Here is a 12,311-nt window from a genome sequence, read left to right as displayed (position 1 = left end):
GTGGCATCATGGAGCCATGGAAGAGCCTCAGATGGGAGCCTGTGATCTGGGCCTCATCCCGGGCTTCCTGGCTATGGAGCCTTGGGCCAGTCTCTGCTGATTCTTGGGTCTCAGTTTCCTCATCTGTAAAATGAGGCAAAGGTGGAGGGGCCACAGGGATGGGTGAAACAATAGAGTAGTCAAGAGCTCAGGGTCTGAGCTGAGGCCTGAGTTCCAATTCCAGTGTCACCACATGTGAGACATGCAAATTGCTTGACCTCCTCCTTCTCCCTCCTGGACCTCAGTTTCCTTATCTTTATAATGGTATAATAACAGCACGTCTCCCACGAGGTTACTGTAAGCCTCCAAAGAGCCAGTATGTGGCAAGTGCTGAGGATGGTTCCAGTGGTGAGTGCCGAACCCTTGAGCAGTTTTGTCGCTGCCACAGATTTCTTCTTCTTCAGACATGCTCTGTTCTATGGGTAGGGATGGAATGTTTTGCGGGGGAGCAAAGTGCCCTAGAATAGATGAGCCAGGATACGGCGCCCAGGGGAGGGTCACAGTGGGGGGTAAACTGCAGCAGCTTTTTACTTGGCATTAGCCCACTGACACTCCGCCTCCCTCGAAAGCCAGACAGAGCCTCTAAACTTCTCCACCTTTGGAGGACGTTGGGAGGCTCATGCTTATATTTCTGAATTCCTTCCTTCTGGGGAAGGCCCCGGCAGCCTCCATGCCAAAGCTGCTCCTGGGGATTAGGGGTGAGTGACGGCCCAGCACTGTGGAGGTTAATGGCTCCTGGTCGATGTGGGGTGGGGTGCACGCTCGCTGATGCAGAGACAGCAGGTGAAGGGTGTTTTATTACGATGTATGACTGGTTCCTTGGCTGCTCCATCATCTGCCCATGTGCACGCAGAAGCTAATAAGCGATTCGCTCTATTTTGCCCCTGAGTGTACCTCCCGAGGAGGGAAATTATTGATTTTTAACACCAGACACATAAACTCGAAGCTATTCCCTGTATTCTTTGGTCCCCGGCGGTACCCTGGTGGACAAAGTTGGCTGTTTCAGGCATCAGACACACACACAGCAGAACCAGGTGGTCATCACCTTGCCACCACGAGGTGGAGGAACCTTGGTGTTCTCTGAGCTGGTCCTGCTGATTGAGGTGCCAGCCCTCCAGACCCGCCCTCATCCCAGTCCACTGCCTTTCCCGAGCTTGTGGGGAATGGACCGCTGAGCGATTGAAGGAAGTGAGGTCCAGGTCCGGGAGAGAGGGTGCTGGTTCTGGGGAGTAGAAGTGAGCACTGGACGTGATTCTGACCTCTGAGACGGGACAGCTCTAGGGCTGTGGTCATCACTTTATCTCCTCCAAGCCGACAGTTTACATCTGTAAAGTGAGGGTTAAATGGCCACTGTGTGTGAACCCATAGAAGATGGATGGACAAGCTTCCTGCGTATTAACCACGGCTCTCACCATGACCCAGGGCATCTGTAGTGTGTGTTAACACGCTACAGCATCGAGCATCCCTGGGCTATCAGGCTGGGTGGAGAATTCCCTAGCTGCAGTCCTATCTGCTCATTTTCCAGGTGGGAAAACTGAGGCCCAGGGAAGGTGAGTTACAATGAATCTTCTTGTTTCCTGTCTCAATCTCCATCCACCCTTTCTGAAATATCCACCCTCATATCAAACACCCAAAATGTTTTCTTCTATTTTCTTATCTGCTTTGTAAAGTGTCTAAATATATTTCACTTTTATAATTAGAAAAAAAACTGTTACAATAATGCAAATCCATTGCCATTTTTTTCTTTTCAAGAAAAGGCAGAAAAGTAAATGTCTCAAGGACATTTGAAGAAGGCACAAAGTTTGGCAAGTATCAATTACATCAAGCTTATGATCTATATGATTTTAAAGAAATTTTAGTGATCTTTTCCCGTGGCCTGCAGAAGAAACCAAAACTCCTCAACCCAACGTCCAAAGCCTCTTCCTGTCTGTTCTTAACCACCCATTTCCCAGTCCCATCTGTACTCACACATTCTCTGCTCAAAGCAGCCCCCTGCCTGCTTCCTCTCCCTCCAACCCCACATGCCATTCTTCCAGCTCCCAGCTACTACCTCTGAACTTCCTTCTTTTAATTAAAAAAGAAAACATTTTTTTTTCAGCAATAAAGTCATTCCCTCATCTCACTCAAAAAGTCTGGAGGTGGGCAGGCGTTTAATGATGGAGTCAAGGGCCAGGCTCCCTTTCTGCTCCAACATCCTCAGCATGCTGCATGTATGGCCTCATATTTATTGCTTCATGGTCGCAAAATTGCTGCCACAGCCCCAAGCATCAGCTCTGCACTCAAGGCAAAAAAGGGAGAAGGGCAGCACTAGCAAATCTCTCTGTTGTCAAAAAATGAAAGCTTTCCCAGAAGCCCCAAGCTGACTTTCTGAGATGTCCCGTTGGCCAGAACTCATCATGTGACCACTTCTAGTTGCAAGGTAGTCTGGGAAAGTAAACATCAGCCAGAAGGGAATATCATTACTTGATTGGTCCAGACAAACCATGATTCATCTCTAGGGGTAGGGCACACTGTCATTCTGAACAAAATCGAAGTTTTGATAGCAAAGAAGTGGAAAATGGCTTTTGGGGAGGCGTTTTCTGGTGACTTCCTGGGCACCGTGTTTTGTGACTGAAAGCCTTGATGTTCTTGATCTTACCTGCATCCACATGGGTAATTCTATCTAATGACCCACCAAGCCATTGATTCTCAATTTATCATGAGAGCCTGATACTTCCTGGGTCAGTCTCCTGAGTTCCAAAGCCCTCATCCAGGCTTGGCCATAGGCACCCGCTCCTCCTTGCCCAGTACAGGGCAGGCTCCACATCCGGACCCCTCATCCCTAGTCTTATTCTCTGACTTCATCCTCCCATCTCTGCAGATCTTTTCACCCTCTACTCCTGTTTTTATTTTATATTAGTTAGTTAGCTTGACTCTATCCAGCCCTCCTATCCTCTAGCCCAGAGTTGCAAATTCTTTCTTAAAGGGTCAGATAGTATTTTAGGCTTTGTGGGCTATACAGTCTCTGTTGTAACTACTCAACTCTGCCCTTGTAGCACAAAAGCAGCCAGAGACACTGCATAAAGAATGGACATGGTTGTGTCTAATAAAACTTTATTTACCAAGCAGGCAGTGGGTTGGATTTGGCCTCAGGACATAGTTTTCTGATCCTTGCCCATCACTGCCTTCACTGGACTATCTTACCTAGACTCCTTGGAATATTGCTTCCACCCTTCTCTTCAGGCCCCTTGGTATCTTTACCCCCATACTATTCATTGTGATATAGCCGATCTTTAATGAGAATTCTGGGTGTCAAGTTCTAGGCTAATTGCTTTATTTATGAGGTGGAAAACATTAATCCCATTTGCCTGATGGGGCTCAGAGTTGCACTGTAGAGAGTGCGCTCCAGACCCCCACCATAGGACAACACTCTCCCCTGCTCCTTCCCCCACGGGTGGCCTCCTCCTGCCAGATGTGACAGGGTCTGCAGAAGTCCTTAGGCTGCTGTGAACTGATGGGCGCTCTGGACGTTCACCTGAGCCTCTGGACCCCTACATGTTCATGGCCCAGTCTCAGCTGAACCCTCTGCAAAGCCAGCCATCTTTACTCGACTCAACCCCTCCGTACCCTACTTACGACCACCCTTTGCCCTCTCCTATCTCTGTCATCACACCTCTGATGTCACTGAGGACATGGAAGCCACCATGTAAAAATATCCACTCGGCTTCCGGCCTCCCACCCCTCCCTCTCGTTTCTGTGTCGGACCCCCTTCCTGCCCTTCTCAGAGGAGGTCTCCTGATCAGGTCTTAACCTCCCGTGCATCACGGAGCCCACCTTTCCCTGCCTCCTCAGGGACCTTGCTTTGTTAATTATGCCTGGTTTCTTGAGAAGTCCTTCGCCACTGTCTGTGATCCTACCCTGTCTCCCTCATCTTAAAGCAACAAACAAACATAAAAAAAAAACAGCCCTCTCTTCAGCCTGCCCTCTAGACACTGCTCCTTTTGTCTCCTTCCTTTCACAGCCTAGTGTCCAGACATAACAAGAGCCTCCCCTCATGATCTCCACTCTCTCATCTCCCATTAACCCTTCAACCCGCTGAAATCATGTGTTCCCTCTCTGTACGCCCCTGAAATTGCTCCCACTGAGGTCGCCACATGACCTCCTAATTGCCAAGTGCCATGGGCTTTTCAGTGCCCCATCTTGCCTGACCCCTCTGTGGCATCTGACCTTGCACAGCATTTCCTGTTTCTTGAGACCACCTCCTCCCTGGCCCTTCTCCCCACTTCTCCCTCCTGCCTCCCTCCCTCCATGCTCATCCTCAGTGTCTTTTGCTGGTTCCCCTTCCCGAGCCTTTTGCATTAGCTTAACGCTCTCAGGGGCTCTGCCCCTGGCACACATCCTCTCTGGGTGAGTCTGACAGTTCTCTTGGCCTCAATGATCACTCATGTCTGGTTATCTTCCCAATGGCTCTCTCTAGCACAGTTCTCCCTGCTGAGCTTCAGACCTAAATATCTGAAGGCTCCTAGAAATTTCCAGCTGGATCAACATGCCATCACTGAAGGTATGATCTCTTCCTCCCAATCCTGCTCCTCCTGGAAGCCTTATTTCCCCAATGGCCACAATATCAATTCAATCATACAAGCCAAGAGTCGAGAGCTATCCTAAGCGTGTGTCTGTCTCTCAGTGCCCACATCAGATTGGCTGCCAGATTCTGTCGATTCTGCCTTTTTTGTCTCTCCAAATCCAATCTATCCCTTCCTCTTCAACTCTTCTGTTTACATGTCTCTTGGGAATAATTTAATTGTTTGACTCAAGTGTCTACATGTGGGCTGCTGGCAACAATCATTCCTCTGCGTGGCTTCCATTCCTCATGGATGCTGGCTTCCAACGGCAGCAAGATGCTCCCCACAGCTCAGGATTCCTTCATTTGGGGTTAGTCGGCCCCTTTTCTCAACCTCTGACCCAAACAACTGACTCTCTTCAGGAGCTGGATTGCCCACGAACCCTCCCTGCACTCTCCCACACCACTCTGACTGCTGTTGCATGGAAAAAACCCAAGCTCACTCAAGAACTTCCTAACTTTTCTTTCTGGACTTTGATGAATTAGTTCAATATGAAATGGGTCACTGCACACATGGTAAACCATTCAGATATTACAGATACAAATAGACAAAGAACTCTTCTTCTCCTCAGAAATATCTGACACCCCAGTTCTCCTTGGCAGGGGCAATGACTATTACCACTTCTATAGTTTTTCAGAAATGCTACTTTTGTTCACATGCACAGACGTGTTTCCAGCCTGCATTATCGAGCACCAGAGCCACATGACTATTTAAATTTAGATCGATATAAATTAAAATTAAAATTAGATATTCAGTTCCTCATTCACACTGGCTGCATGTCCAGCATCACTAGCTGAATGTGGCTCGTGGCTACCCTACTGGACAGTGCAGATCTAGAACATTTCCAACAGCACAGAAAGTTCTAGTGGACGGCGTCTAGTTGATACAGTGCTGTGCACCTTGATTTTGTAAAAAAAAAAAAAAGAATTTTATCTTAAAGATAATGCCTCCACCTCATTCCTTATCATTATTGCACATCATTAGTTGTTTAACCAAGTTCCCTAGCGATGGACATTTAGGTTGTTTTCAGGCTTTTGCTGTTACAAACAACTTTAACACAGACTTTACGCATATACGTATTTATGTCCATGCACGAGTGTGTCTACAGGATACAGTTCTACAAGTAGAGTTGCAGGTTCAAAATGTACGTAATTTTTAAAATATTTATTGGAAAATTTTCCTCACATGACAATTACTCCATAACGGCGGGACACACACCTATTTCCACATGACTTCTTCAACAACACACATTATTGAGTTTTTCCATTTTCTATTTAATAGGTGAAACATTATACCACATTATTATTTTACTTCCCATGTTTAAAAGTATGAGGGATTATAAGTTATTTATATATGAATTTTTTTCTCTGAAATGCCCTTGCCCTTTCTTTACGTTGAATTGTTGTTGTTTCTCTTATTGATTTACAAGATCTCTTTACATATATTAGCCCATTGTCAGATGGCCTGCCATTCTTGTAATCTGGGTTTGTCTCCACTTCTCTTCCTTACCAGGAAGAATTGTTTCATGCTAATGTGACTAATGTTATCAGTACTTTAATGGCTTCTGAATTTTGTGTCTTAGAAAAGCCTTCTTTAATGTTATAAAAGGTACTCTTATATTTTCCTTTACTTATTTTATCGCTTAATTTTTTTTTCTTTCCTATTTGATCAATGTGGAGTTAATTTTAGTGTAAGGAGTGAGATAGAGATCCACATTATTTTTCCAGCTGGCTAGCCTCAAATTATTTATTGAGTGATGCTTCTTCTAATGAACTAAAATGTCAACTTTACTATAGTATATGAGTTGCAGGAACTTCTCTGTATCTTGGTTACCAGATTTGTAAATGAAAATAATAATTTAGGGTTGTTGAAAGGGCTAATGAGATAATTATGAGTATGTAGAACAGTGCCTGGCACAGAGTAGGTTCTCAATAAATGCTATCATTACTGATATTCCCTACAGATATATATGTCTATTTCTGGACCTTCTATTCTATTCATTTAGTCTGTGTACCGGTCAGGATTTGAAACTGCAAACAAAGAAACCTACTCTGCCAACTGGAGCAGAAAAGGCATTTATTAAAATCTCTTGGGGGACTCTCCAGGGAGGCCAGAGAATCAGACCTGGTGGTTGTGCAGCCAGGAAGCTGGCCTCCCTGGAGGACTGTTCTGGGGAAGACACCATTGCTGCTACCACCTCTGGGCACAAATCTGAAGCCCTCCCTGATGGCACTTGGGGGCGGGGGTGGTCATCAGGAGCCCCCACCCCCTACTTCTCCCACCCACAAGCCTGGTGTCTCCACCACCTCCCCCATCAACTCAGATCACGTGTGGCACCTGCTTTCCTATTACCCTCTCCTAATCCAGGTCTCATGTGGGACCACCTGGCTGGCAGAGTCTAGGTCATTTGCCTGGGTGCTAGCTGTTGGGACTTTTGGATCACACTAATATAGATCAATTTAGGGGGAAGTGGAATCTTTACAACAGGTCTCTTCTAATCTGAGAACAGGGTGCGTTTTCATTTATTGAAATCTAATTTTATGTCTTTCAGTAGAGTTTGATAATTCTTTTTTCCTATAGATTAGGCTCATTTTGTATACAGCATATTTTTAGGTTTTTAAAATCTTTTTATTACTGTAAATGGGATCTTTTCTTCATTTAATTTTCTAATTAGTTATTTTATATAGGAAAGCTATTGATTTTTTAATATACTGATTCTTACTAAAATCTTTTAGTGTTTTTCACACTTTTTAAAAAATCTGGGATTTTCTCCTTGTTTTAAAAGTGTATAATCAGATGACCAATAACTGATGATCATTTTGCATGATCCTTTCAATGCTCTTCCTCCTAATTCTTTCTCTTATTTATTTGCATTGGCTAGTAGGTCAAAAACAATGTTTAATAATAGTCATGACGATAGATATATCAGCTTACAGTAACTGCATAACAAACCACTCAAAGTTCAGTGGTTGAAAATAATAATTTATCCTCGTTCATATATCTGCAGGTCAACTGAGGGGGGCTGATCCAGGCTGGGCTTGACTGGGTTTGGCTCCAGACTGCAAGTGGGTTCAGGTCCACTCTGTATCTTTCATCTTCCTTGACCAGCTAGCAAACTATGGCATCCTTTTCTATGATGATGATGGAAATGCAAAAGTGGTGAATAGAAACACATGGTGCTGCTTACATCAGTGCTCAGATTTGGCACTCGGTCATTTCTGCCCACTTCCCACCAGGCAAAACACGTCACATGACCAATCCAAACCTCAGTGGGGTGGGAAAGATACCCTGTCTTTAGGAGGAGAAACTGCAAAATCACATGGGTAATGACATGGACACAGGGAGGGATGAAGACTTGCACAATGAACAAATTACAGTGGCGTTCTTTGCTTCTTCCTGACCCTAATGGAATGGATTCTAGTGGTTTGCCATCAGAAATGACTGTGAATTTTGGCTTGAGTTGTGATATATACATATATATATACACACACACACACACACACATACGACATGTATATATAACTACAGGTATAGGTTAATATAGGTAGAGAGAGATATATATACATACACATATATATAAGTATATATGTGTAAAAATTCATATTAAGGAAGTTCCGTATTGTTCTATTTAATGAAGAGTTTTTAATCAGGACTCAAAGTTGAATTTTTTTATCACCTACTTTCCCAGGATATATGGAGAATTACATGGTTTTCTTATTGATATTTGATATTGTGAATTATATTAATTGATTCCTTCATAGAAAACCATCCTTGCATCATGGAATAAACTCCATGTAGTGGTAGCATATTCCCCTCTAAAAATATATTTGTGTTCTCCTTGCTCATATTTTATTTAGAATTTTACATTTATGTTGTTTTAAAGATAGGACTATAGTTTTTTGGTGATGGTGCTCTTTTTTTCTGGATTTTGTGTTCACCATTATACTGGATTCTTAGATTCATTTTAAAGTCCTTTTCCCCCTTCCCACAATCTTCAGGAGCACTTTAAATAGCATTGCCGTTATCTACTTCTTGAACTTGTAATGGATTTCACCTGTGAAGCTGTCTGGGTCTAGTACTTTAATGAATAGTGGCTCTTTGACAACATTCTCAGTTTCTTCTCTGGTAATTGGACTATTTAGATTTCCTATCTTTCCTGAGGTTAGTTATCATCATTTATATTTCTAGAAAATCACCCATTTGTCCATGTGTTCAAATCTATTTTCAAAATTGAGTAATGCTGTAATTCTTTTAATTTCCTCTCTATATGGTTATTTCCCCATTTTCATTTCTAAATATATGTATTTGCACTTTTTTTCTTGATTCATTTAGTTAGTGATTTATCTATTTTGTTTCTTCACAATATCAAAGCAGACACAGGTTCAAGATCCAGTTGTGGCTTTGACTCCCTCTATGACCTGTGTGTACACTGCCCTCTTAAAACCTCAGGGCAGTGTCCAGACCCCTGATCTCAGCATACAGACCTTTCATCTGGCCCTTGGCTTTGGCCTTGATGAACTCCCTGAAGATTTCTCCACACTCTAGTGCTTTCTACGGCCTCCAGACCTATGGACGTGCTGCTCCTGGTGCCTGAAACGCCTTTCTGTCCTTTGTCTCAACCCCACTCAGCAAACTCCTACTCATCCTTATGGACTTAGCCCTGAGGCCCCTTCTCCTAGAAACTTGGGCTTCCAATGCCCAGTCTTGGTAGGGTCCTCCACCTGTGGGTTCTCATCGCAGTCTGGCCAACCTCTCCTGATCCCTGAGCATGTCTGCTTGCTCGTCTGACTTACCCTCTAGAATGTGAGAGCTCTGGAAGCAGAGGCCTGCAGTCTCCATCACTGTATCCCCAGTTCCCAGCACAGGGCTTGGCAAAGAGTCGGCAGGCAGGCAGCGTTTGTGGAAGACAGACAGGAAGGCTGTAGATACACACAAACTATATAACAAACACATCCGGGGATTCTCACAGGGATTTTCCCTGTTGGCATACTCTCTGCTCCCAGCCCTCCTGGGAACAGCTGAAATCCAGGGCTGTAATTCTCACACCAGTTATATTGAAATATTCAATGTCTAGAGAACAGTGTTTGTTCAGCACTTAGCTTAGGGGCTGTCAGCACCCCTGCTTACATGCTTCCATGTTTCCGATGCTGCATTTGTCAGCTCCAGCTCACATGCCTGGCTGATGTGTGGGGAGCCTTGCTTGCTGCGCTAGCAGACTTTCCTGATGGACCCCTGGGGCTGCTGCATTTCCTGGCCTGCCATTAAATCCAATACATATCTTTAAAACACCTATTTTGCGCCCAGCACTCTGCTGTTATGTGGTGTCCTCTCTGCCGAAGGGACGACAGAAACATCGCAGTGAGAGAGGAGTGGGCTGGAGGACAGAGAGTAAGGATGGGGAGAGAGGTTGATGTGGCTTCAGAGAGCAGTCAGGACGGGACCTGGTCCAGGCCTTCTGCACCGCTCATCTTGAGCTAATCCTCAACTCCTGGGCTTCATGCTTGTTTTCCCTGCATCTCTTCTTCTTTTCCTTTTTTTTTTTTTTTTCTTGGCCGTGCCACATGACTTGCAGGATCTCAGTTCCCAGACCAGGTATTGAACCCAGGCCACGGCAGTGAAAGCCCAGAATCCTAATCACTAGGCCACCAGGGAACTCCCTCCCTGCATCTCTTCTGATGGGCGATGGCCAGGCCTTACTGATCGCTCAGTATTATGCGTACTGCTCCTTCCCTTCAAGCCACAGAGGGCAAGTTGGCCTTTAGCTTAAGAGAAATGGAGAAGCATCAAAAGGTTCTTTGCAGGGAGTAAGATGATCAGATTTGGGTTTAGAAAGATCACGCTGGCTGCCAATGGAGAATGGGTCGGAGGAAGCATGAAGGAGGCAGGAAGACCATGGGAAGACGCTCCAGTCTTCTCGAGGAAAGATACTGGCGGCCCGCAGCATGGTGGGCCTGCAGAAATGGAGAAGGGGGTGGATTCAAAGGGTGTCTGGGATGGACTTCCCATTGCTCGTGGGTAGTGAGTGCAGAGGGAGAGGGAGAGGAATGCATCAAGGCAGACGCTGGAAGGGGTTTGGGTGGGGGACTGGCCCCCACAGAGAAAAGGAACACTTCAGTGAAGATGTTTCGGAAGAACACTGGGCACCTCCAAGGATGCTTGCCTGCCTTTCTTTTTGTTAAAGCCACAGCTACCAAATGCATAGTGATTTAGCGATTTTCCTAGATACTGGGGAAGATAAAGGGGATATCTTTCCCATATCTGAGTTATGAATGTTCTATCTTCTATGCTGTATTTCCATGGAGGCCAGGGCCATTTGCGAGCACAGAACCTAAATTTCCTTTGCACTGTGACTCAGCGTGCATCTACTGAGTCCCTCCTGGTGACTGGGTTAGGCAGCCTCCTTACTCTCAATCACCCCATTAGTAAACTTCCCTGGGGGTATCACACTCTGTGATACACAGAGAGATGTGCACAGAGAGAGTGCCCTGAGATCACAGAGGACAGCGTATCCAGACCTGGGGGAGAGGAGGAAGGCTTTATAGAGGTCTTGATGTATGAGTAGGAGTTTGCCAAGGAGATCGGAGATGAAGAGCATACCAGGAGGGTGAAAAGCAGGTAGAGGCATGGAGTGGGGACTAGAGAACATGGAGAAGTTGGAAAGGGAATGGCTGGAGATGAAATTGAAACCACAGGCTGTGGAAACATCCTAAAGGGCCTAGAATGCCACGCTTCAGAGGTGGAACTTATCCTTGAAGCATAAATAGGCTTCTTTTTGTACGTCATCATCATCTGATTGATAGTGGTTGCCTGGAGCATGCGTTAAGAAGGATTCTGAGGTGGAGTCAGGGGGAAAGAAGGACATGATTACTAGTGAGGACTGCTTGGCTGCAGGAGTGGAGCCGTCAGTCTGAGTGTAGGGATTTGCCATCTCTGCCATAAGAGATGAAGAGTCACTGGAGGAAAGTAAAGGGTGGGGCTGAGGAGTGAGGGCTAAGAATGTGCACTGGTGAAAATCAGCTGGAAGCTCTGGGGAGCACAAGTTGCTGGGAGGCCGGACTAAGGCCACGGTGCCAATGAGCCAGCAGCGAGTTAAAAAATATCTGAGGAACGAATGAACTACCAGGTGTCTGCAAGGCAAAGGGTAGACCTTATTGTAGCTGCTTCTGTAATGAGGGCGTGCAGGAGGAATAAAGAATTTCAGCACAAGCACTGTCAGTCTCCCCTTCCCTTTCAGCAAAAATACCCGGGGTAACAAAAGCCACATACACACACACACACACACACACACACACACACACACACACACACACAAAGCAATGACCCCATGGAGGGGCACTTTCTACCTCCCCTTCTCTGCTCCCTAGGAAGTCAGTGCATAATTACCGGAAAGCATTTTTGACTGAATTTTAGATGAGCATTTTGACAAAATATAATATTGGAAACAATCTTTATCAAACATTCATGTGTCGTGTGAGAGATAAAGCCCGGAATCCATAATTCATACGGCGTGTGTATTACCAAGTGTGCATGAGAGGCTGAATTTCAATGAGGCAGCCTGAACAATATTTTCTGCCAGACGCGGGCTTTCATCATTTACATTATTCACTAGGTTTTCCAGAACAGTAAATCTTAAATATATATTTGTGTTGGGAAGACCTCGTGTGCATGTCT

The sequence above is a fragment of the Balaenoptera borealis genome (assembly GCF_965194805.1).
Source record: "Balaenoptera borealis genome assembly, chromosome: 10".
In the NCBI taxonomy this organism is placed as follows: domain Eukaryota; kingdom Metazoa; phylum Chordata; class Mammalia; order Artiodactyla; family Balaenopteridae; genus Balaenoptera; species Balaenoptera borealis.
Note: the sequence above shows the minus strand (reverse complement) of the source record.